The sequence below is a fragment of the Accipiter gentilis genome, chromosome 21 (assembly GCF_929443795.1).
Source record: "Accipiter gentilis chromosome 21, bAccGen1.1, whole genome shotgun sequence".
Classification (NCBI taxonomy): Eukaryota; Metazoa; Chordata; class Aves; order Accipitriformes; family Accipitridae; genus Astur; species Astur gentilis.
In genome coordinates, this window is record NC_064900.1 from 16,649,925 (window position 1) to 16,673,025 (window position 23,101).

At 49.8% G+C, this 23,101-nt stretch overlaps 1 protein-coding gene across 1 annotated transcript in view; it reads left to right on the forward strand.

Moving 5' to 3' along the window:
- The first annotated feature begins 4,349 nt into the window (after window positions 1-4,349).
- Window positions 4,350-23,101, forward strand: part of BCL9 (BCL9 transcription coactivator) — a 67,111-nt gene continuing 48,359 nt past the window's right edge. Inside the window, exon 1 of the mRNA XM_049824434.1 lies at window positions 4,350-4,577. The gene's annotated coding sequence lies outside the window, so the exon portion shown is untranslated. The remainder of the gene's footprint in view (window positions 4,578-23,101) is intronic.

A 23,101-nucleotide genomic window follows, 5' to 3' on the forward strand; every position in this document is an offset into this window, starting at 1 on the left:
ACCTACGGCAATGGAATCAGATGGACTGTATTGACAATGGGAAAAACTAATGGGGCTGAGCAAAAGACTCTCCAAAGTGCTGCAAAATGTGACCAAGCACAGCATTTCAGAACATCTACTCCAAGGGACAGAGGGACAGGCAGCAACCACAACCAGCCTCTACACATTATGAGACAGGATGCGTGTGTACAGGCAACCAGAGAGCCATGCAAGTTCAGAGTAGCAGAGTAGACACAAACATCCCAGCTTTCAGAACAGCCTGGCCACTTGACTGAGGAGAGTAAGTACTAGGCAAGGCAGAGCAGCATAGATCAGAAGAGATATGGATGATTGCTGCACCGGTACAGATGAACCAACCCTTCTTTTTCAGCATTGTGAGCTTCCATGTGTGCATATTTCCCTGGACTTCTCGTCTTCTCCACCTGGGAATTTTGTTGGGATGAAATCTCAAGACTGCGTACATTTATCCAGAATTTCCACATGCCCACCAGGCCTTTCAGATAGCTGGGCTGCTGAACGTCCAGAAATTCCGGATAGGTTGACTGCACGCTGGGGAGGTGAACTGTATAGCATGCATGCACTGTGTCTAACGAATCCAAAAATTGTCAGACCTGCTGTGCATATGCTGTGCAGATGATCTGCGTATGTACAGTATGCCCAGCGCGCTCTAAAGGTGTCTGGTCTACCCTGCATGTGCAGAACATCTATATGGTGCAGGTGTATGTATTCCTGCTTGCGAAACAGGACAAACATAGGGGTTTTTTTTACACACATTCTTGATGTATTTGTAGAGGAGGGAACAGCTGAATGTTTCAGTGCACTAGGCAAGGAAACTTAGGTGTATTCATATGGAGGCTAGACTATGAGATTACATGCTACTTGTTTTACAGCAGCCACCTAAACAATATAACTGGGGTCGGGGTCCTGTTATATAAGACATTGTACATGCACATAGGGAAAAGGTGTTATTTCCCCGCTCCCCCCCCCCCCCCCAAATCCCCCGCCATATAGTCTAAATTAATAGAAGTGCAAGAAAGGGGCATTGTAATTCCTACTTGACAGATGATAAGCCAAATAAAAGGAAGCTCTTAGTCTCTTAAAGCAGGACACAGGTGAACTTGAGACAGCTGAGTGCAAATTATGATCCTGCAAACCTTTGTTCAGCTCATGCCTGCTGCTGGGGATGCCCCGACCCCTCAGACCCACCAGATTTGACAGTGAGGCCCCATGGCTTCAGCAGCTCTGGTCCGCACCTATCTGGGAAAGCCTCCCGCTTGACAAGGCTAAGCACAACAGCAGCAGCAGGAGGAACCGGACACGAAACGCCTCTTTGCCTAAAGTAACACCAACCTCCAGGATGGGGCCTGTGCAAGCCCCTAGAGAGGATGACACTTCTTTTTAAGTTGCCGTGTCCAAAGGGGTTAAAGCACCGGTGGAGGATATGGAAGACCCAGCCTGCACTACCTCCTCTGCCCCAGGGCTTTCCTGTCTGCATCTCCCATGGACGTGCTCCAGCTCCTGAGCTGCTGGCTGTTTCGGGGAGAGAGGGCATGCTCACCTCTTCTGCCAAAGGCGCTTTGATTTTCTTAAAAGAGTTGTGGCTTCCCTGGGCACACACACACACCACAGAGGACGCATCTGCAGGAATCGCCAGCCTGGCTGTTTGGGGTTTCGGCAGAGAGGAGGGGCAAGCCCACGCTCCAGACCACTCTTGGGCGACCTGTTCTGACTTTTACCTCATGTTTCTTTAACATAAAATTCATAAACAGGCACTGGGCAAAGGGACCCATGTTTTCTTTCGTACATGGAGTGCCATGAGATCAATGAGATTAAACATGTGCTTACATGCTGTCCTGAATTGGGGCCATGAGGAGAGCAATGGGAAAGTAAACAGAAGAGAAACGTTATGGAAATGAAGGAATAGGGAAAATCCACCCTGCCAAGAGCAGCAGCTCTCATCAGCTGCAAGAAGATATGGCCTCACCCAGAGCTGATTAGGCATTAGGAAGTCCAGGGACTGGAAAAGAAGACCAAGTCATCTTCATCGAGGTTCAAAAACGACCTGAAAGAGTGACACTTGGACCAGTGGAGAAAGGCTATCTATCTGGCACAGCCATTCCCAAAGAAGGTAAGTTTAGCCCTGGGTTGTCTTTCCCCATTAGCAGAATGTGGGTGCTTAAAATGATCAGGCTTCAACCTGTGACAATACAAAGAGGCTTTTATTCTCCTTTAAAAGACTCAGAAATCTTGAGCTGGATGTTAGGCTCAGGAGATGTGCCAGAGCCTTGCTGCAGACCACTGTGCACCAGTAGGCACAGCTGCTGCCCTGCATCCCGTTGCAGAGACTGCTGGAGATGAAGCTGGACGTGATGACCATTCTGTGTATAATCTGGCTTTGCTTTCAACGGGTTGAGTGTGGCAGTCATCCTCTTCTGAGGACCTGCAGTGCCAGCTTCCAGCACTGACACCTTTGCCCAAGGCTTTGGTGAGAGCGTGCTCTACCAACTCACAAATGCCTGACCACAAACGGTTTGATTTGTTTGTCCTGCCTGTCAAATTCTAGACTGTACGTTCTTCCACCTTTTTATATTCTCCTCGTTGCATTCAGTCCTGTCACCTAGATCTCTTGGCACTACCCTGCTCTTCCAGCTGGGAAATTTATAAGAGTGTCACTAATTTTCCAGCCTTCTCTCCTGGCTTTGCTCTTCCCCTTCTCCTTTCTCCCCAGCCATTCTTCGTTGCAGCCTTCCTCCCCTGCTTGACCTCTATTTACTTCTTTTTCCTGGGAAGCACCTCTTTTGCCTCTGTCCTAGTATCCAAGCTACAGATTAGACCTGGTTAAAATTTCTCACAGTCAAACCCTGACTCGTATAAAACTTTTGAGTTTTGGGGGGGATTGTAGGAGCTCTACTTTTGGGAAGTGGCTTTTCTTTTGAGCACTTGAGTTCAGAAATGTGCATTCTCCCTTCTGCTACAGGTTCAGGAGATGACCTTGGGTAGGTCACTTCATCTGCCTGAATCTGTTTTACTACTTGTTAAATTTAGATAAAAATACTTGCCTGGGTTAGTAAAATGTCTTTGAGATCATTGGACGAAAAAAGCTATCCAAGTGGTGATTATTATGATTATTATAATTATTTTTATTAAATTTAACCAGCTGATGCTTGCGCAACACTCTTCTGGGCTCCGCAGACCTTTTCCGCTGAGACTCACAGAAAAAAACTTTTGTTGTCCCTGGACAGGAATGTGTTTTTTGAGATTCAGTTTTGTGGTTTTGTTATGAAACGTATGACAGTCGGTCATGTGGTTTGCTTTCTGGGCCGACTGAACCCTGCTGAACCCATATGTAAGGCAGCACAGAGTTTAATGATTCACGCTGGCTGCGTTTTGGTTTAGCTTTTGCTGGACGGAGGGCGTACGAGCCTGAATATCCAGGGAACTCTCTCAGCTGAAGTCACCGAAAAAACTTTGCCCAAATCTCTGCGAGCCCGGACCCAACGTGGCCCCACTGCTGGGTGAGACCCTTTTTGGGTGCCTTGGGCCGTCAGAGCCGGCCATGCCTGGAGACACCCAGACTTTCCTTCCCCCTGGAGAACTAAGCTCCCTTGCCCCCGCTGTTCACAGTGCTGAGAGGCTGCAAGAATTTTCGGGGGCCCACGAGGGCTGGGTTTTTTGCGATTCCTCTCCACGGCCTTCTCCCCTGCCTCCTGCCACCATGTTGCCGTGAAGCGGGCTCGCGGCCGCAAGATTAAGTTGACCCCGAGGCCGGCTCTCCAGCGTTCGGCGTGCGCGGTTATTTGCACGACCTTGGAGGAATCGGGCAAATTCTCCGCCGGCTCCTCTGTCGATAACGGCCCTCGCGGAGCCGGAGCGCTGGAAGACACAGTCAGCGGCGGCGCTTGCGAGGGAGGGATGCGGCGGACCCGTATTATTTACTTCGCAGGTTTACCCCTCGCGTTTCTGCTGGAGGCCGGCATGCCGGCTGAGGGAGGCTAGAAACGCCGCCCTCCCCCCGCGGCGAGGCCCGGGGTCGGCTCGGCGGGGGAAAAGCGGGGCCGGCGCCTGCCATTTTCCCGGGGAGGCGGCCTCCTCCCTGCCCCCGCGCCCCGCCGGCTGCGGGTGCGAGGAGAGGCGGCGGCGAGGCCCGGCCCGCCCGCCTGTCACCGGAGTTGGAGTTCACATGGAGGAGGCCGGAGGAGGAGGAGGAGGAGGGAGGAGGCAGGCAGGCAGGCAGGCAGGAGGAGGCAGGCGGGAGCAGGAGGAGGAGGAGGAGGAGGAGGAGGAGGGAGGGGGACGTCTTGTTTGTGGCTTGTCAGCAGCCGCTGGAGACAAGCCTCCATGTGTGAAAGCCGCTTGGCATGAATGCCTGGGCCGTACCAAGCGCCGCGGCGCCCGCGGGGGGAGGCCGCCCCGCCGCCCCGCCGCCCCGCGCAGACAATAGGCCCCGCAAGGGTTCCCCCTAAGTTGCCTTGATGCTGCCCTAGCGCCCGGCGAGCGCAGGCCGCGCCGCCGGCAGGGTCCCGCTCCCCGCCGCCGCCCCCCGACATGCCGCCCCGCGCCTTCGCCGCCTGAGGCAGGTAAGCGCCGGCCCCGCCGCCCGCCCCGCCTCGCCTCGCCTCGCCTCGCCTCGCCTCGGCCCGGCTCGGCCCCGCCGCCCCGGGGCAGCCTGCGCGCCGCGCTGCCGGCGGGGGGCCGATGGCTGGCGCCGCCGCCCCCGGGGCCGCCTCCTCGCCGCCGGCTCCCCCGGCTCGGCTCGGCGCGGCGCGGCGCGGCCCGGCCCGGCTGCCAGTAGCGGGGGGCGGCGTGTGCGCGCCGGCATGTGTGGATGCGGGCAGGCGGCTGCGGGTGCCGCAGTCCGCCCCGGCAGGCTGCCCGCCTCCCCCGGCCCGGCCCGGCCCGGCCCGGCCCGGCCCGGCCCGGCGGGGGGGTGGCGCGGAAAGTTTTGGAGCGGTCGGTCGGCCGCCGTCCCCCCGGCGCCGTGCCTCAGTTTCCCCCCGTCGGCGGCGGCGCGCTGGGAGGGACGGCGGCGGCCGCGGGGGGAGGATCCCGGGACGGGAGCGGGGGGAGAGAGCTGGGACCGAGCGCGGAAGGGACAAAAAGCGCTTTCCACCTGTTGGCTTCGGTCCCGGCGGGTTTGGGGCGGGGGTGGGGGGGGTGGGGGGGGTGGCGGGGAGGGCCGGGGGCGGCCGGACTCCCCGCGGCCCTGCGCCGGGCTGAAGCCCCCGCGGGGGCGGCGGGCGGCCCGAGGGAGGGTGGAGAGCCGGGGTCTTTTGTGGCTCCTCCATCCCTCCGTCCGCCCCCGGAGCCGGGCAGACCCGGGAAGTCTGCCGCGGGGATGGGAGATGTTTTTTTTTCCCTCCTGGATGTCGGGAGATTAAATGAGACGTATTTGCAATCGCCGTTTATCAGCAAGTAAATATCTAGCTCGGCGTGAGAGCAACAATGTGAAGCCTGCTTGCTTGCTTGCTTGCTTGCTTGCTTGCTGGAGGTTTTGTGGCTGTTAACCTACTGTTGGTGAGGTGATAATGTGCAAGAGCGGAAAAAAACATAAAAGGCAGAAGGGAGAGAAACCCCGATCCTCACGCCCGGCCTCATTACAGCATCGGCGCTGGGTTTGGTTAAATTTGGAGGGTTATTTTTCCCTTTTTGGTGTGAGACGCAGAAAGCCTCCCAGTACGCTAGGTGCATCCTCGCGGGGTCTTTTAAGTTTGTCATCTGCCGTCATTTAGGTTTCATTGATTCTAGTTGTTTTGTTAAAAAACAGCCTACAAGAATCTGAGCTGCGCAAATGTTCGTCATCCTAATGTCCTGACACAACCTATGCGAGGCAGGAGCCGAAAGAGCGGGAGAGAGTGAGGATACGTGCTTTCCCAGTCAAGGCTGGGAGGAGAGCATCATGTGTTGAAGAATATGAGCAGGAATGGGAGATGGGGGAGGGAGTCTAAATTGTCCTGAGACCCTATTCAATCCAGCAAGGAAGATGGAGGATCTTGCTGCTGCAAAAAAAATGTACAGCAGAAATCTCAGCCAGCTTCTCTGACTTGTTACCTCCCTTCAAAAAATAAATAAATAAGCAGAAAAAGAATCAAAGCAAAACCCCATGATTTGCTCTAATGTTTTCCATTATATGTTTATCCCGCACGCTTTACAGTGAGAGAGTCCAGTGATGGAGGTATGTGAGAAGCAGGGAGAAAGACTCCGAGGTTTGTCGTCACAGGAGGGGGAGAACTATCAGATCATGTTTGAAAGGAGACTTGTCAGGCAGTGAGGTAGGGAGAAAAAATGCCGGTTCCAAGCAGCTGGACCTGGGGAGGAGGAGGCATCTCCAGCACCGACGGGTCTGATGCTGGGTGGAAAATCTTTGGAGAGAGGATGTAGACAGATGGGGGAGCAGGGAGGAAGGATGTCCAAGGAAGACCTTGGACCGTCTCCTTGGAGGGCTTTAAAAAGAGGGGGCATTTTGAACTGAATCGGGGCACAAGCAAGGATGGAGTGTAGCTAAGCTGAATGTGATGTAGCAGGACTTCTCGGCATGGAAGAAAACGGAGGTTGAGTTTGCTGACTCGGCAGAGTTTGGGGCAGTTGGTAGGGGGAAGAGATCTTTGTAGCCAGCTCAAGGGGTGAATAATGACTTGGGCAAGGATTGCAGTTGAGATGGGGGGAGAGCGTGTGGCTTGCCTTTTCCATAGGTGTTTTCTCTGGTAGGGAGACCTGTTAAAATGTCTTCGTAAGTTTCTTGATTATGTTGGAATCTGGCAACAGCAAGGACAAAATATCCATCCCTTGTGAAAATGTGTGGGAATGAAATAAAGCTTTATCACTAACGCTCCCATGCACCCAGCCCCTCCGCATGCACAGAAACAGCAAGTTTGTGCAAACACACCTGCTTGTGTAGCACATTCTTCCTCCTGAGGGGCCATGCGCACATGTTGTAAGCGTGGTTCCTGCACAGACACGGCCCAATTCTTGTGTTTTCCTCAGTTTACATAATAGCTTATTCTATCAGCCTGGTAGCAGTAGTATTTGACAGCCAGCTTTGCAATAGCACAAATTACAATGTGAGGCAGCTAAGACTTAAAACCAGTATGTGCCATGTTTTAGCTTTTCCGTTCACGGCAGCATTCCCGTGACGGAGCAGACACATACCAGAGACATCGCATGCACAAGCGACGCCATAAAAATGTTATGCACATACACATGCAGAGGATTGATCTCAGGTCAAACATACTCGAAGTTGCTCTCTTTGGGAAGAAGCTGAAGCAGCGCCTGCTTGTCACAGACAGAGCTCGCACGCTGCTCCCGCACACGCAGATCACACGCGTGCATGCTCCACCTTTCCTCTCCAAGATCACCTGTTTGAATTCCAGCTGGGCTGGCAGCCTGGGGGAGTTTTGCACACAACCCCCCCGGGGGGATTTGATTCCCTTTCTGTTCCAGCTTGGTGCTGGATGGGCTTGAGCCACAAAAGCTTAACAACAGGGAACACTAATGAGCCCCCGCTTGGCATGCTGAGAAGAAAGGCCAAGGGCTGAGCGGGCATAAAAACAGTGGCGTGGAGCCCCCTGGCCAGAGCCTGAGCCTCGTCATGAAGGCTGGGGAGGGAGAGGAATCTCCGGAGTCGGGAACAAGACGGCAGCACTGCAGCAAAGGCGCAAGAGGAGACCATGTTGGGGGGAGGAGAGCAGGCTGCTGTTTCCACATCATCTGAAAACTCAACCTGCTGTCAGGACAGAAGGAAGGCTTGTGCATATTTTATGTCACTTTTCTCCTTCTAGGACAAGCTGCTGATCTGATCAGCTATGCGCTTTAAAATCCTTGATTTGCCTATCAGCAAGTGTGACTCGAGGCCAGTAACCAGCCTTGGCCTCCTGCCTCCACTCCTTTGTGGACAGTCGGTTGCATCCCACGCCGCCCTTCCCCGGAGAACGCGTGCACAATTAAACCCTGCACGCTGCTCCTCAACTACGGCATGGGATGTGACTAGCTGCATGGAGACGGGGGCAGAAAATGGCAACGTGTCAGGGCTGGGGCGGGGAGGCGGGGAGGGGAGCTGGCCATTTCTTACACTGTTTGCTGAAGGAGAAGGAGACTAAACAGGTAAATCGGTTTTCCTTTGAACTGGTCGTGTGTTGCTCTGGTCAGCTGCTCTTGCCTCTGAGATCTTCAGTGGCAGCTCGGGAGTTGGTGGGGCTGGCGGTAAACAAAAGGTATTTCACTCCTTCAGCCTGGATTTTGTGGTGTGGGGGGCTGCCAGACAAGAGGATTTCTTCTCAGCAGTTACTCGGCGCTGCTCCTGCGTGGCAGAGCCATTTGAGCCACCGACATTGCTCCTGCCCCTGGAGCTGAGAGCACCACTCACTGATACTCCCTGCCCTACGCCTAAGGGTGCAGGCATCTCGGGCATCGTAGTTTTGATGAGTCTTCCACACAAACCCACATTATTCCTGTGTCCTGTAAGCAAACTCATTGCCCTGAACACCGTTTTGGGATACACAGGGAAGCAAATATTTCTGCTACGTGATGTGGACTTATGTACGTAACAGAGTTGACGTCATCCCTGTTTTATCCTTCACTTGTCCCGTTTGAGAAACAGTGGTCTCGGACATGGAGATCTCGCAGAAGGTGAGATCCTGATGCTGAGTTGATGGGCAGCCTTAGCCTTAAATTGCTTTAAAGCTTGGATTGGTCTTCCTGCTGAAATCTGTAAAATGGGGGTAACACTTGCCCGCCTCCCAGGGAAGGAGCAGCACAGGAAATTGCTTGCATACGGTTGTGAAGTGCCGTGTGCTCCTGTGCAGACACTACGGTGGGCTCGCACACCATCGTATGAACAAAGCATGTGGTTTTGCACTGAGCGTGACTCGTGCTATGATAAATTTTGCTAGTACGCGCACACTCGGCGCTCTGTTGGACAGTGAATTCTGTTTTGTCCTTCCAACAGAAAAGAGCGCAACTTGCCAGTGACACGGACTGTACATGTATTCCCATAACAACAATATTATAAACATATGGTAAACCTGGTATAACAACTGCTGTCCGCGTCTCCATGCAAAACAAGGAGCCGATTAACAAAAACTTGAGGCTGGCTGAGGCTGTATCTCCCCAGACTGTGATCTCATCAGCTTTCCCAAGCTAACCACAACCTGGTCACTGCTTGGATTGTAAATTCTGTGTGTGTGTGTGTGTGTGTGGAGAGCAGTTTGCAGGAATGGCTATTTGTGATTCAGTCCGCTTCCCTCTGACTCAGTACTGAACCATCCTTCGGTAGGGTATTTGGGGATAGTACGCTTAGGACATCGTGCATCAGTTTAGTTCTTGGAAGAAATTCTGCAGTACCCGGGCTTGCTTACAACTGAGTTTTGTCTCGGCATCTTTTGTAAAAACAACCCTAAAAACTACTTCTGACTATTAAAGACGCCATGGTAATTTTTGCCAAAAGAAGCGGGGGGGTGGGGTGGGGTGGGGTGGGGGTGGGGTGGGGTGGTCTTAGCCCTGGGCACTTTGCCAGACTCGAGCTCAGGAAATTGCAGTCTATCTAGGTAAAACTCCCCTATAGTTTAAATGAAAAAAAGTATTCATCTCTTACTGTCTTAAAGGGTTAGCGCTGTGTTTCTCTGAAGCCTTAAACAGACAGTGCATTCTAGCTGGAGAGGTGGTTACAGTTGCTTGCTGGGAGAAGACTTTTTTATGCAAAAACTGGGGTCTTTTTTTCATTTTGGGGACACTTCTAATTGCAAAATGCTGTATACATTTTAGGTTATTGCAAGGCTCAAATATGTGGATCAACATACAAATGTAAGTGCAAGGAAATATGCTGGTGTGGTGTTTGTGCAGGGGGCAGGCAGCTACCAAAGGCATGGTTTTTCTGTAGCAGAAAAATAAGGACCAGTATTTCAGTCTTGCGTGTGTGCATCTGGGGGCTGGATTTTGTATGTTTAGCAGCAATTGCTTTTGTAAGCTGCTGCTAAGGCACGTAACTGGCCATGTGCAATTGCAGTAATGGAATGTGAAAATGCAACTACACACAGACCCGTAATCTTGCATGCAAAATACTGCTGGTCTAGTTCTCCAGGTACAAAAAATGGTCTGAAATTGTACTTGCCTTTCCATTTAACTGTGTTCACCTGCATTTTTCAGGTGGCAGCTGTGTGTATGGAGTGCTGAATGATTATCCTTGCTATTTTTGCTTCAAGAGGACGGAGGAAATTAAATCATTACTAGTGATCAAGGCAGTACACGTGTCGTGGTAAGCGCAGGATGAAGTTGGGGGGGTGCAATGATAATTTTATAACTCTCTGAAATTCTGGGGAAATGCATGAGTGAAGAAGGAGAGCGAAGAGGGGAGCTTCTGTTCCCGCTACAGACAAGGAGTATTGAACCATTGAGTTGGTCAGTGGTGTTAGGATCTGGCCTTGTCTTCTGCCAAATCTGGTACTTTCAGGGTTCCCCAAAACAGGATATGCATTTGGGCACAGATGGACGTGGGGCTGAATATTGACACCATTGAGGGTGTCTTTGGATACTCCTGCCCAGGGCAGTGCCGACCCCTGAAGTGTGGAGCAGGTTTCCTCCTCCTCCTCCCTCGGCGGGTGCGTCTCAGCCCTGCCCTGGTGCGGTGGGGGTGGCTGGGAACGATGAGGAGGACAGGGGAATAGCTCACTTTCTCCACCACTTCACTCTCTGGTTTCTCTGGTGACAGCGATAACAAAGGGCCGCTCAGCATTAGGTGATACGGATCTCTCTCAGCCCACTAAACCTGAGTCCTGCAGGCTTCTCACTAGCCCTTGGGGCTTGGGTGTCACTGCCCACTCACTGCCTGGGACAGTCCCCCTGGAGATGGAAGGCTGCACCTTCTCCACAAAGTCTGGAGGCACAGATTTCTTCCAACTGAAAAACTGTGATTATATATTGGGGTTATTTCTTGCCATCCTGGATCCTTGACTGCAGTCACTTCCATTTTGCGTGCTGCTCTTTGTAATTGAATCTATCGATGTATATTTAATCCACTTGGCACCACAGTTCGTAACTAGGCACTGCTTCCCAGCCTTCTGTCACTTGTTTTCACAATTACCATCTTTAAGTTAGGGTGGATGCCTGCCGCTCAGCTTTTCACCTGATTGCTATACTGTCTTGGAGGACCTGCACTTGCAGTCAGGTCCGCAGTCGGCCCAGCTCCCGTCCTTTGGTCTGGACATCAGCCAGGTGTGTAGGACTTGGGTAATGGAAGCTAAGTCTGTTGGGTTTAATTCTCGTCTCTGCCACTGATTTTCTGTGTGTGATCACGGGCAAGTCCTTTAACCTCAGATGGCCTCAGCTGACTTATCTACTCCAGAAAGGTGTTGTATTGTTTAATTACTGCCAGCTCTTCAGAAACCCCCAGGGGAAAAAAATGCATTTTATTCAGAAATGTCGCTGACCTCCCTGGCCTTTCTAAGCCGTCCTGGTGGTGCTAGGAGATACTCTCTTTCCTGCCTTACTAATGTTTCTTCAATTTTTCATCTGTACATTCACCCACTCTCTCAGCTGCATGTAAAAATGCCAAGCTGTCTGAAGTCATGGAAATATTTTTATAAACTTGACAGCCACGACAAACGTTCCTCCTCAGCAATAAACAAACAAGGTACACAACCTGCCATTAACATCAGTTTAAAGCAGAGAGACCTTCGTCGCTCATTGATGAGGGAATCCTAGACAATTCCTGTGCTAGCAAGCCATAAAGTAGTGTTGTCTGAGGTTAGGAAAATACTGGATCCTTTGGATGCCTGTGTGCAGTGAGTAACTGGGAAGCTCTGTTTGCTCATGTGAATATGGGAGTGCAAGCAGGCACCAGGTATTTGGTTTATTCAGGGCTCTTACAAACTATATTTGGCTTGGGCATATGTGGCATTGGGGGCTTGGTGTTGGTACGCACAAAAAGCCTGTTTTCCATAGTGGCAGTTGAAACATAAAGGTGGTACAAATTAAACTGGATAAATATTAGACACCTAAAAAAAAAAAGCTGCAAATGGAAGATGTTAGCATTGCAGGAGCAGAGTCTCCGTCACGCAGCCTCCCGCACGCTCCTCTTCTCTGTTTTCCTTGCAGCTGGCTGTAAGCTGGTAGGGTTGGCAAGACCTGAACCCATACTGCAACATCTTCTCCCTGCGGGTAATTCTCCACGTAAGCACTCAGACACTGCTTGTTTTGGTGTGTTCCAGGTTAATTTACTCTGAATACATCTAAATCCAGATCTTCAGAGACTTTGGCACTGGCGAAAAAGAGCAGGTGCTGCTCTTTTTCCTATGTTACTTTGGGTTATCTCATTTTCTTCTGGCAGGCCCTGTTCCTACCATCTTTGGGTAGTGGGCTCTCTCTGGTGTGCTCAGGAGAAGAAAGTCAAGACTGTTCTTCACCTATATCTTTGATGGAAGACTCTAAGTAGGGAGCTGAGCTAAGCTCCTTCGTGCCATCTTACTCATTCACTGCCTCCCTCAGTCTCTGTGCCTTAGGTCCTCGCTTCTTAAAATGAAGATGACAACTCTTAACTCTGCTTCCACAAAACCTTTGAAAGCTAAGGAAAAAAACATGCAGGGTTTTTGTCTTCCTTCTCTGGGACACTGCAAATCCTTCTCTCCTCTCTCGTCTCTCCTCTCTCCTCTCTCCTCTCTCCTCTCCTCTCTCCTCTCTCCTCTCTCCTCTCTCCTCTCCTCTCCTCTCCTCTCCTCTCCTCTCCTCTCCTCTCCTCTCCTCTCCTCTCTCCCTGCCCCCTTTTCCCTTCATTTTAAGAGTTCTTATTATATTCTGTCCCTTTAGGTCTCCTCTACTTCCATCGCTCTTGCAATCTGTCTCTCTCTGCTGTTTCCACATCCCCTTCTATTTGCAGCTCCCTTCCTTCTGTTCATGTCATTTTCTTCTCTCACCCTGTATCTTCTACCCTCCCCCACTATTCATGCACCGCACACTCTTCCTATCGCCTCTCTCTGGTTTCTCCCCCATATTCCTCCCTTATGTGGCCCTCTGCCATGGACCCCGTTTTGTTGTCCCTGGCCATGTGTCCCTGCAGCCCAGCCGCGGCCAGCCGGCCAGGGCCCAAGCGAGAAGGACAGGGCGTGGGATCGGCCAGACAGCCCCCAGCCGGCCGTGGCCATGGCCCGGCTGCCAGCCAGGCAGGGTGGAGGTTGCCCTCTGATGGAACAAGGTGAGTGAGACTCCCTCTGCTTGTGTGCCACTGGCTTTGGATGGGGCTGCCTCAGGTCTTGTTCTGAGCTGCAGCACGGCTGTCTCTTCAAGGTCCGAGTACTTTATTTCTGCCTGGGAGCCCGATGAAGTCTGTAGTCTCAAGTTTGGTCTTCTGACGTCACCTTACCTCCTTGGATGTGGCCTTGTGACTTGTTCTGGTCCTGGCCCATTGTCCTCCCATTCCCCCAACTTCCCCCTGACTCTAGGCACTCTGCTTTGAAATCGTGGGTTGTGTTCTGCCTGGCTGCTTGGAGACATCTGTGGTTGTCAAGAGGAAGGTGACTGTCCTGCTGCGTCACTCCTGGCTGAGTTCAGGGTCCTGTGCTCTGCCAGGGAAAGCAGTGACGGAGAAAGGAGAGGACCAGCGCCAAAGGCCTGGGGAGGCCTCTGCATCTTGTTGGAGAGTTGCACTGAGCCCGCAAGCCAGTGCCCAGCAGGTCAGGATAACTGTGCTCTCTTCCTAACTGTGCTTAGCGGGGGAACAGAATTACTCTTTCGACAGGACAAGAACAGCAGGGTCACTGTGTTAGGGAGAACCCCTCTCCCAGCTGCCCGAGAGAGCCACCTGATCCCATGCAGAGGCTATCCTGCTATCTGATGTGGGATAGAGTTTCCTCCAAGTCAGCCAGAGTGGATGCAGCATATTTAACTACCTCCCTGCAGGAACAGGATTTTGGCTGCAAGGATCCTGGCCAGCAGCGAGAGTTGGAAGGTGGTGTTTTTTTGGATATCCCTTCATGGACTCTTTTGCCTCCCACAATGGGGACACGTGGTGTGGAGAAGTCCTTTGCCCAGGGCAGGGAGAGCTGTCTGCAGCTGGGCTGGTGGGAGAACTGACCAAATCCGGGCTCATCAGGTGTTCCTGACAGCAAGGCACGAAGAGGTCACACAGATGGGTGTGCGTTAAACTTTATCCAGTGTCCTGCAGAACAGGGCATGGCAACTTTCTGGCCTCCAGTGGAGTTTACCTCCATTTCTGGGTAGCACCACTTTTGCCCCTGCCAGGGCAGGTATCATGCTCATCGGTCCCAGGCTCATAAAAGTCATGAGCCTCAGTTCTCCTAAGCAGACAGTTCCTGATTTCTCCCTTCTGTCTCTGTAACAGACCGACACTTCCTGAGCATGCTGAGATGGTATCCCTTGTGCTCCATGCAAGGTGCCATACACCTTTTCCCATTTTTCCCACATGCGTTTCTCTCCCTCTCCCTACCTGCTTCACCTGTTTTACCTGCTCTTTCCCTCACTCTCTGCCTCTGGGCTAGGTCTCTCTCCAGACTCTTTCCAAAATTGTGTTCCTCTGCCTCGTTAGCCTTCCCGTCTGGCTTGCTTGGCTCTCTGGTCACAGGGCCATGAGCTGTCAGCAGCTAAGGGAGAAGGACCGTTGCAAGAGCAGGGCAGAGACCGGGAGAGCAGAGGGGAAAGGCAGAGTACTACTAGATCAGGGTCCATTGTTTGCTGGTGTCTTTGGCCTCTCCTAGGTATGTGCTGTTAGCAACACAGCAGAAGTCCCCTTCCCCCAGAAGAGTGATTTTCCCATTGCTTCTACTGCACTATTGGCAAGCTCCTGAAAGGTTAATGAAGTCATTCACTGCAAAAGGAAAAAGCACGTCTTCCCGTGTTTTGCATAAATTAATCTTGGAGATTATGGAGCAGCCTGTGTACAGGGCACAGGACATGCAGTTGTGTCCTTGAGTCTTGTCACCCAAAATGCGGCTCCGGGAGTATCACGTAGGTGATACTGTCCACTCCCGTCCTTGAGATCAGCTTAGGTTAAAACTTGGGTAAAAAGCTCTGGCCTCCCCACCCATCTTTATTCATGTTTCATTGTGTCTAATGGGGACTGGGGAGGAGGTACCCAGGAATGCCCACAAGCCTCCCCTTCCTCCCATTGCGGTGGATCCTCGTTTCCCACAGATCCTCTTTAGAAAATGCCCTGTATCAGGTTTCGTTCCCACTGGATTTTTTCTGTCTGAGAAGTACGGAAAAAATCATTCCATTGGCTTTGAATCACATGAGTGGGAGCAGGAACCAACCCCAGGAGGTAAGTGTTCTGACCTTTACTGCACTCAGATAACTGAAAATAATAACAAATAAATACATCTTGTTTCTAAACCTCAGACTTAGGGATGCGTCCCTGCCTTACGCAACAGGAGCCTGAGCCAAGGCTCTTGGGAGGATTGAGGATACAAACCTGGCAGCTGCCTGCAGTAAGCAGCAGCCCCTTTGCTTTCCTTTTGGAAATGCAGCTGGTACCAACTCGGATATTCAGGATGGGAGGAGACAGGGCCAGTGTCCCCACTCTCCTGCCATCTTGCTGCTGGGACCCTGGATGTTTTCCTGTGGCTAGCACTCTGGGAGAACGAGAATTTGGTTATTTCTGGCCCATATCTGTTTCCTTGCACTTTCTGCCTCTTCTTTTCACATACAGGGTTGACCATATAGGGCCACACAGGGCTGGCCACCAACTGGACCTCTGCATGTAGGCAGACCCTGGATAAGAGTATGGGATTTGCTCTGAAAAAAACATGTTAAAACCCTCAAATCTGTCTGTGACTGTCTGAAAATAACTGAGGGAACCTGTCTGGAAGGAGGACATACTGAACTGTGACTCACAGTGAGCTCCCCAGGTCTGGGTCTTAGGTTACTGACTCAAACCTCCATCATCCCCTGCAGATGCCCCTGGGGAGGTCCATCTGAGATGGTGACAGTAAATATTTGTACACTGCATAGTGAAGTGCTGATATGGGGCTGGGGTCCTGTTGTGCAGTGCACTGTTCAGACACTGGAAAGAGATGGTCCATATCCTGAAGGACTTATTGTAGTCCCAAATTAGAGAATTCATGGTGCTTTCTCTAGTGGTTGTGACTTGATGTTCCTCCACCAGGACGTTGCTTCCCTTCCCTCCTCTGTTACGTAGTGGAGCTTGTTTGTTTGGTTTCTGCCATTCAAACCTGGCAACTGAAGAGACGCCTGTATGCAGAGCTTGGGGAGGATGTGAGGAGGTTTCTGGCACTCTGTCAGTATAAAGCATCTTATTTATTAGAGCTAATGTCCGCTAGGGATGCACTTCTGATCTAAAGCTCCTGAATTCCTCCCTTTTAACGCTAAAGATGCCATTCAGAGAGGCCCCCTGGGCCCATTGTGTGCTTCTGCTGAAAACTGCCCTGATCATACATCTACTGCTGTCTTGCTCAGTCTTTGGGTTCAGTGATCTTGTTTGCTTTAGAAGATCTCCTCCAACCCACCTCTTCCTGCAGGGGTTCCAGCAGATACCTAAATAAATATGGTTCAGTGGGCTGTGGGCTACTGTATTGCAGTGCGTGGAAGCATGTGCATTTTCAACATGCCACCTGATATGTGTATGGATGCTTGCATTCGTGTCTGCTAGTGTATTTGGGCTGGAGGAGGTAGCAGTGAAGGCCTTGGCAGCTGGGAAGAAAGGAATGGCAGGCTTGCCAGGGGAGGGAGGAGAGAGTTTGGTAGCTGAGATGAAGATTGGGTAACAACTGGGGGAGGAGATCAGATTTAGGATCCATGTTGCTCACTTAAGAAAACAGGAGAAGTAGTACATTGTTTATTGGGGATTGTGTTATTCCTGTGCATTATTTATTAATCTTCTGCTAATGGTACTGCATAAAGAAGTGGCACTTCTCCAGAAATTTCACAGACAGCTGGAGGATCAGTTCCAGGAGGTATTGTAACCAGGTCAGGTTGGAATAGGGAATCCTGCTGGGCTCAGTTTTGACAGGCTTTGGAAAAGAGAAGATTGTTCAGGAGGCATTTGGAGGGGAGAAGCAGGGGGTATCTGTGACTCACCAGGGAACAATAATCTCTGTGAGGATAAAGGGGCAGGCTGGAAGAAGACCTGGAGACAATGGTGAGTTCCTGGGTTCAGTGGCTTCAGGATTCCAGCCTGAAGTATGAGAAAGCATGAGAAAACTAAGTGTTTAGGAGGAAGCTTTAGGAGTAATAAAGGCAGCTGGTGAAAGAAAGCCAAAAGTAAAGAGAATGCAGGTTTTACTACATGCCGCACCTTGAAGCAGATCCTGGAAGGCTTGAATTTGAGGGAGGAGTTGGAAGAAGGGGTGTACAGAAAGAGATGGCCTGTTCAGTGAATGTGACTGAACCATTCTTGCCTCACTTGTACTGTCTGATAGCACAGACCCACCAGTTTGCAGCCTCAGCAGATGTGACAGGCTAAGCAGAGGTGTTGAGGTACACTGACTACCCAGGGACAGGAGGTCATGTAGGTTTGTAAAGTTTGTAGTGCAGACAGATGGGTGGCAGGATGGGTGCTCCCAGCCAGTTCTTGGATACTTGTCCTTCCTTGCATTTGAAAGATGTCCAGTCACTTTGAAAGGCGGGACTGGTATTTTGGTAGGTGGCATTCTTCTTTCACTGTCATGAAACTGAAGTCAGCAAATACTGCAGGAGGAAATCACGCTACTGGTGCAAACCATCTTTGGGTGAGAAGCAACTGTTGAAATGCTGACCAACTTGTAGTCCCTCAAAATACCCAGACAAAAATGCAGTGCTCAAAGGTTTTGTTTTTAAGCTTTGTTTAACCCACCAGTTCAGCCATGTCAACATTACTGTACTAACTAACCCTACTGAACTGCCTGTGACTGTTTCCATAAGCCACGGGCAGGTCAAAATGGTAGTTGCCTTGGTGTCTCTTCTACCTGAGAATCTCAGCATTGAGCTGGTGCAGAAATTTTGGGATTGGAGGGGAGGAGGAGAAGCAGCAACATAAACACAGCTTATTTTTCTGACTGCAGTGTAAAGCCAACTTTGTTAGATAGAGTCAGACTGTGTACATGGGGAGTCTTGTAGCACAGATGGGCTTTGCCAGGAACTCCATTAGCTAGAGTCAGCCTCTTCCCTCAGCCATCACATACAGCACAGCTGAGCCACCCTTACTAAACAGTGGTGGGATGCAATTTCTAATTATACGCAGCATTGATGCAAGTCATGCAACAAGTGCCTATGGCTATAGGTGTTTAAGAAGTTGTTTTTTTAAGTTATTGCGAGTCTTAACACTGCACAGCACCCTACAGCAAACCTTATTCTGTGCAGCGGTTGTGGTGGTTTAGGTAGTGCTAAGTGCACTGAGAAGTTGTAACCATAACTGTGTGAGAGCAGCCTGTAGGTTTTGAATGAACCACACCATGATGGGACACAGCTCTGTTAATCCACTGTGTCTATTAGAGCAGAAGATGACTTGGGCCAACCAACCAACACCTTCAGAGAGTGTTTCTCTACCTTAGGAGAATCTGAGATGATCTGAGATCTGGGACTTGAGTTTTAACAGGGCTTATCTATTGGGGAGGGACAGTCCATTTCAAAATCAAAGTACTGATGAGTCCAGGAATGATAAAATCACACTTGGATTTTTTTTGTGTGTGTGTGAACTCCTAGAAGTCATCTATGTTGGTATAAATGAGATCATTTGGCCTAATTAGTTCCAAGCTTAATTAGCAGTAATTATCCCAACATGGGAGTAATACCCGAGTAGGAAGTACTGAGTCCTCGATTAGATAGATCTCTAATTGGTGTTACAATATTGTAATTAAAGCATGCTTATACGCCTCTGCCTCTGCAAGTGATTTGTTTTATGTCTGATTAAACAGGGAGTCCGGCAGCCTCAAGGAGGCCAGGACATCACCACTGATTGAAACAGCATATTATTCTTTGTTATAGGAGAGAAATGATGAATCACATATACTAGGAAACACTGTGGGCCAAATTAATCCTTTGAGTAATTGCTACTGGAGTTAGGGAAATTACAACAGGGGTGAATTTGGCCTCAAGTGCATAAGCTCTATCTGTATATCACACAGTTAAACAAATACTCATTTGAATGTGCAGTCTGGCAATTACACCATCAGACAAATGCAAGTAACTTAATCTGCATTTGCGATCACTGGATTGCACGGGTGAGTTTGGCTGCTGAGTGATCATTATTAGATTGCATGTTCTGCTCAAATTTTGCAGGAGGTGGTGCCATGTGTCTGGGATGTGCTATACCCCGAAAGACTCAGTAGAGTTTCAGATGGCCGTTGCTGGATGCAGCATCCTCTCCTTGTCAGAGGGAGACCTGAAAAGTACCACTAGGGTCACCAGGAGCACGTTGGAAATGGAGGAGATGGACAGTTAAAGTGTCTTTTCTTCCAGCATTGTTACCTTTAGTCTAGCCAGTCTGACCCTCCCTAGCAGAAGACGCTTCAGAAGAGCAGGTAAACAGATGTTTTTTGAAGAAGTTTAAGAAAAAGAGAGTGAAACGGGAACTTTCTGAAATTAGTCAGCTTCAAAACATGAAAGCTTCCTATGTCTTTTTAAGAAACCACCTCCTTAGGAGTTGGCAAGTGTACTGCTTTATTACTTATCTGTTCGCTACATGAGTGGGCGACTGTACTTCCTGATTTGGTTCTTCAATATAGAGAGATCATCAGCATAGGTCTGTAGAGGACAGTAACTCCTCGCCTACGGAAAGTAACAAATAGGAATAAGGATGCATGTATCTTCTGGCTGTCACAAAGGATTTCAAAGCATGTTTGAGTTATACCCGAAGTAAAACGTCAGCTTATTTCCATTTTACAGCTGCAGAAACTGAGGCGCAAATCAGTTACTTCTCTTGCTGTATCTCATGGAGCTGGTGTGTATAGCAGCACCAGGAATGTGGTGCAGATCTCATCACCTTCTGCTTCACCCACAAAAACATCTTTCATTTCCAACGAGGAGAGTCCAGAAGGAGGGAGATGACTTGAGCGAGGAAGTAAAATACACAAAATTCTGTTAAAGCAATATTAGGGATAAGAATTTAAACACCCCATATACAGGAATTCAAAGCAAGGGTTTCCATAGCAGCATTGCTTGGCCATATTGTATATACACTATTTTGCATTGCTCTCATGATGTCAAAGGCATATTCTAATATCTGTGTGCAATATGTCTGAATCAGAGTTGCTATGAAACTTAAGGCTGAATTACACCACGGAGGCATATTCCTGTGTGATGCTGGGAGGAAATAATAGAACTAGGTTTTGTTAGGATTTTTCTCCAGTGATACATTTTTCTTAGAAAATTGCTGATTTGCCAAAACTGTTGCTATTTTTGGGAAAAGTTGATTCCAGTTTCATGTCCCATCTTGAAAAAAATGGAGACAAGTTTTGAAGCTGTCAAAATGAAGTGCTTCAAGAAGGTAAAATGAAATCTTGCATTTAATTAATTTGGTCATAGTTTCTAGCTATAAGTTTTGAAAACTATTCTTTTTCCTCTGATCAGATATAGAACAATGATTTGAAATCTCTGAAAATCTTGAAGGAATAAAAAGCATTCCCTTTCACCGTACATAGTCCCGAGTGGTCCTGGGAGTGGGGGCTGACAGGGGAGCGACTGCATCACTCTACACTGTGTGTGGCTGCCTGGTGCCTTGCAGTGGGAGCGGTGGGAGAGGTTGCCCCCTGAGTACCTCTCTGCCTACCTGGTATAGGCAGTTGTAAGTAGAAAAAAATGCCTGTGCAGTACTGCTCAAATCTTTCACAAAGTCCAACTGTCTCTAAAAAACCCCAATATCACCTGGGTGTCATAAGGTTAAGCCTTTGGACCAGGAGGGGTTTGGGTGGGAGCCACTGTCTCTCACATTGTTAGACCTCCCTTCAGCAGATGATGGGATCTCAGTGAGGGGGGAGCCACTGCCTCTCCCTAACTGACACCCCACACTAGGGATGATGGGACCAGTTCTTCTCACCTCCCTATACACGGCCAAAGGGCCTCCTGTGTGGCAGCATGGCTCTTCCCTGCACTCGCCTGCTTCTGCCCCTCGCTTCAGCGCTTCGCCTGTGCTCTGAAGCTCTTTGGGGCAGAAGGAAGGATGTTGTGTCCAGGGCTGTGAAGGAGTGCTCGCACTCATGGAAAAGCCCTGTGAGTTGGTTTGGCATCACTGTTCCTGCTGGCAGCAACGTTTCCTCACTGCCAGTGTTCCCAAACGTTGAGGTAGCCTGCATGCCAGCGTCTCCTTTCTCCCTGCTCCATGTTGCAATTGCTAATTTCTGTGCCTGAAGAGCTGTAGTTTAGACTTGCTTTGCCATGCATTGAAGCCATTCTTGTTTAGGAAAGAAACTGCAAAAGGGGTGTGGGAGAGAGGAAAAAAGAAGAGAGCTTTTTTTTTTCCTATGTGGCAGCAACGGATGCTGGGTATTAGAGAGAGACGAGCTGACAAACATCTGAATGAGTGGAAGAGACTCCTAACCCAAAGGGAGGAGCTGTGGTTTAGGTTAAAGCCACAAAGGAAGTGAAGGAGGTTACCACTTTCCTGTCTGTGGGCAGGAGGTTCTCCTTGTGCTCATTTGAAGGCTTAGCTCTAGCTCGTTCTTCCCTAGGAACATACTCATATGTGTACTTATTGAAAAGCATTTGATCTAGCATCTGATCTTGGGAGTGACAAACAACCCCTTTATCCACAGAAATCAGCAGGAGCTGGGAGCTAAAGAACTGGGAATCGCAGTCTAATTTATGGAGCCAGATATTCTAAAGTGTCTTGTTAAGCCACGTGTTTTGTTTGGTGCTAGAGCATGTAGTGTATTACTCCATGTGTCTTCCTCTTACTGATTCCACTCAGACTTTTTGTTGTAAATATCCATACCTCCGGGGCCTGCTGGCTCCCTGCAGGTCTCACTTCTCTCTTGTTCCTGAGTGATTGGCAAACTGCATAGCCATCCTGCCTGGATCTAGCAGTCTCACGTGCTGATACAAGGCGGATTCTGAATGCCATTGGGTTCCTACCAGCATGGCCTGTGATCAGTATTTTCCTTGATTTTCACTGTGTGCTTTTCTTTTAATGGCTCAGAGGCTTTAGCTGTATGCGGTCGAAAAGTTTGTTGTCTCGGCTCTATAGCTTCACTCTTCATCTGCGAGGAGAGAGTGAGTGGTTAACCCTGGTGTGCTGGAGAAAGTATGCTGGGAGGGAGATGAAAGAATACAGGATTGCTCTTGCAAGAGAGTGAGCCTTATCCTGAGTCTGAGGATGGCTGGCATGTAAGCCAGCCATGTGAACCTGAGCTATCAACTGGTGACTCCACAGTTAGAACCACTGTCAGTGACAGTGACTTTAGTATGTGCCGCCAGTGCCTTCTGATCACTGTGTGTTACTGTACATGAAAAGAGCATCTGAAAGGTGCTCCCTGAAGAGCCGTTATGTGGTCTCTAACCTTCCATTAACAGCTCACCTTAGCCCCTAACCCTGGCCTCGGGATGCAGCAGAGTAATTTCATTTACCAGGTGTGAAAATCATATTTTGCCATGTGAGGATTATTGCTCTATCAGGTGTATTACAGTATCTGGTTGGGGTTTTTTTGTTGTTGTTTTAAAAAGGCTTTGTTAGAACTACAAGATATCATTAAAGATTTATATGTGGCAAATGTGTCCTTTTTTGCAGAGTGTTTCCTTTTAGAGACCTTCACGGTATTGATTTCAAGTAGATTTTCCTCCTCTGTTTTAAAACATTTCCTTTGCCTATGGATTTTCAACATTACTCACTGGATCTGTGTGCAGTATGTTCCCCAGACTATACTATCAAGCCAAAGTCCCTTACTGCTGGCCTTCAGGGACCACTTCTGAAGCTGGAGAGACCATTCATTTGCTGTGTTCACTCAGTCATGAGCAACTAGCCAGCATTACGTCCTCCTTACTCCAGGATGTATGCTGGCATCTAACTGAACTGTGGGTCTGCTTTCAGCACGTGCCAGTGGATCCCAAACCTAGTCGGGCAACAGCCTTGAGCTGTCCCTTGCTTAGAGTGAGTGGTGTTTGGATGTTTTAGATGTAAAGGGAAAACAAGCTGTATGATGGGGAAGCGAAGAAACTGGAGTGGTAAGCAGCTGAA